The following is a 3,268-nucleotide window of genomic DNA, read 5'->3' on the forward strand; positions in this document are numbered from 1 at the left end:
TAAACTGGACCATATTGAACTTTCTTTTTTCTTGATAACAAAATAAAGACATTTCTAAATAAGCATCAGGAAACATTAAGTAAGTAATTTATGGTCAAAAATGTGAAATTTTATACATTGCATCTCAAAACTAAGCCTTGAAAAATAGCAGTGTTTAGGTGCTGCATGTGTGCAGAAAGATGCATAGTATCACTTGTTTTATTCAACACTACAATGAAGAAATTTAATAGGAGTCACTAGGAATTATGTCAGTTAAGTAGCGATGTTGTTTAACCATGGGAAAGGGAAAATAAATAATGAGACTTGAATTCTAAGATTTATTACATATGTAAGAAACCTTTCAATGCAATAAAAACTCATGAAAATTAATATTTTCAAGCTAAATTATTACAGAAAATTATTTATATGTCACTTGTTAATGCTGCTCTCATTATTCACTCTCAAGGTGTTGAATAAATTTTAGCAGAAGCATGAATGTTATCTTCAATTCAAGTTAGGCTTTATTCTGTTATTTCAAAAACTATTCCAAACTGACACTTTTTTCTCCTACTCCGCTCTTCCCCCAATAATGTTATTTCTATTTTTGGTGGGGGAGGAAAATGAACTATGATGTGATTACATTATAAAATATAAGTAATCTATAGGAAATAAGGATTACTTGAGTTAAGCAATGTTTAATAACATTTTTCACACTAAGTAAATTATGAAAAATGCCAGCTCTAGTATCTATTAGCTGCATGATCCTACCTCCATTTCTCCTTTCTGAGATGTGTTTCCATAGCTGTAAAAAGAGAGAAGCTAACCACCAAGTCTACTTTATGGAATACACTTGAAGTTCAGTAGAATTAATGAATGTACAAATGTGCATTGTAAACCTTAAGATAGTGCATGGCTGAAAAAACAAACAAAAAATACAGTGAATTACATAGAGTATGTATTTTAATTAGGTCTTCTTTGAAGCACATCTCAAAATTACTTTTATAGCAACATCGAGACTGGTGTTTGACCAAACAGTTGCTTAACCATGGCCCAGTTGACATATAAGATCAGCCATCAGAGTAAGCCTTAAATGAACAGAAGATATTTGCCACAGTATGAAAAGGTATGTATATTATTAACTTGAAGAATCTATTCAAAAATAAAAGCTTTCTCACACAGAAAAGGAAAATTCAAATGGTCATTCAACATAAGGAAACGTACGTGTCGCCAATGTTGCAGGCTAATAAAAACATAAATACAAACAAAAAACCAAAATTCTTATTTAAAAATGATAGACATATTTTGATAACAGTTTGGTGGCTTCTTAAAAAACTAAACATACTCTTACCACATGATCCAGCATTTGCGCACCTTGGTATTTACCCAAAGGAGTCAAAAACTTATGTCTATACAAAAACCTACACAGTGATATTTTTGGCAGCTTTATTCATAATTGCCAACATTTGCAAGCAATCAAGATGTCCTTCAGTAGGTGAATGGATAAATAAACCGTGGCACATCCGACAATGGAATAGTCAGCACTAAATAGAAGTGTGCTATCTATTCATGTAAAGATGTGGACGGACTTTAAATGAATAAGTATTACTAAGTGAAAAAAGCCAATCTGAAAAGGCACATACTGTGTGAGTCTGATTATAAGAACTTCCGGAAAAAGCAAAATTAAGGAGGCAGTAAAAACACAATCAGTGGTTGCCAGGGTTGGAGTAGGGGGAAGGGTGAATATGGCAGAGCATAGAAGAGTGTTAAGACAATAAAAATACTCTCTGTATAAAACTAGAATTATGGACGGATGTCATTACACATTTGTCCAAACCCATAGAATGTATGAAACTGAGAGTGAACTCTTATGTAAACTATGGACTTTGGGCGATTAAGGTGTGTCAGTGTAGGTTCATCTATTGTAACAAAAATACCTCTCTGGTAGTGGGTGTTGATAGACAGGGACAATATGGGAAATCTCTGTACCTTTGTCTTAATTTTGCTATGAACCTAAAACTACTCTAAAAAATCTTTAAAAAAGTGACAGATATTGTCCTTTGTAAAAAGTGTACTGCAGGAATTAAGATGGGTGAAACTGTCACCCAGGGGTTAGGGAACATCAACCAGTCTATTTATATCTCAAAATTAGATATTTTTTGTAATGCATGGGTATTATCTATGATCCCTTCCATGAATGGTCTTGTGATCAATGAAGTGGAGAGACCTCAGGATAACCCAACTGGCAGAGCAGACCTCTGGACACTTAGGGGAGAAGTTGGAAACTGTAGCAAAGCTAAATTTTTGAGAAATTTTAAAAGACAATATGGAGCTATTTGGAGCCTGTGGGGTTCTGCTGGGAACAAGACTTCTAAAATGACAAATATGTCTGAAAGGCTGTGGTCCAAGGCCATTTTTGCCGGCTATAAGCAGGGTCTCTGGAACCAGAGGAAGCACACAGCTCTTCTTAAAACTGAAGGTATTTATACTAGAGATGAAACTGACTTCTATATAGGCAAGAGATACGCTTATGTGTACAAAGAATAGCACAGTAACTCCTGGTGGAAAACCTAACAAAACCAGAATAATCTGGGGAAAGGTAACTCACGCTCATGGAAACAGTGGCATGGTTTGTGCAAACTTCTGAAGCAACCTTCCTGCTAAGTCCATTGGACACAGAATCTGCGTGATGCTGTACCCTTCAAGGATTTAAACTTATTGAAAAGTACATAAATAAAAGTGTAGTTTGGTAAAAAAAAAAACAAAGAGGTAATTTGGAAATATTACTATTCACATATATTTTAAAAAGTTCACAATATCTATCCAATGAAAACATATAGAATTTATAAAGAACTCAGGCTGATTTTTCATGATATGAAAACAGTAAGAATCAATTTGTCAATTGACACTTTAACTTTTAGAATACGGGACAAGTAATACTGTCTCCTATATAAAGGCATCCACACTCTTGAACACTAGCACTTAAATAAATATAAATTTAAATTACATTTCCTTAAGAAATTAGGAAAATACAAGTTTCTAAACTACATTATTTGCATTAGTCCTCACATTTTGCATTTTAAACTTAAAAGGCTAAGATGTGAGAGGGAGTTTCTTTCATAGTGCTGTTAGAACTCTACTAAGGAAGAAATGGAAGAAGGAAAAAGGGAAATTGAATTTGACCTTGAGATTTTTCATATTTTTCAAAGTAAAGGATATATTTATGAAATTTGTGAAATTACTCTAAAGCTTTTCTCGCTTTTGGAATTAAAATATAATTTGTGTCACATGT

General features: G+C 33.3%; 1 pseudogene across 1 annotated transcript; it reads left to right on the forward strand.

The window, feature by feature from the left end:
• The first annotated feature begins 2,336 nt into the window (after positions 1-2,336).
• On the forward strand, positions 2,337-2,689 carry LOC309819016 (large ribosomal subunit protein eL33-like; annotated as a pseudogene). Its single transcript has one exon. The product of its transcript is annotated as a large ribosomal subunit protein eL33-like (transcript).
• The last annotated feature ends 579 nt before the right edge of the window (positions 2,690-3,268 follow it).

The sequence above is a fragment of the Grampus griseus genome, assembly GCF_964374135.1.
Source record: "Grampus griseus genome assembly, chromosome: 2".
NCBI classification, from domain to species: Eukaryota; Metazoa; Chordata; class Mammalia; order Artiodactyla; family Delphinidae; genus Grampus; species Grampus griseus.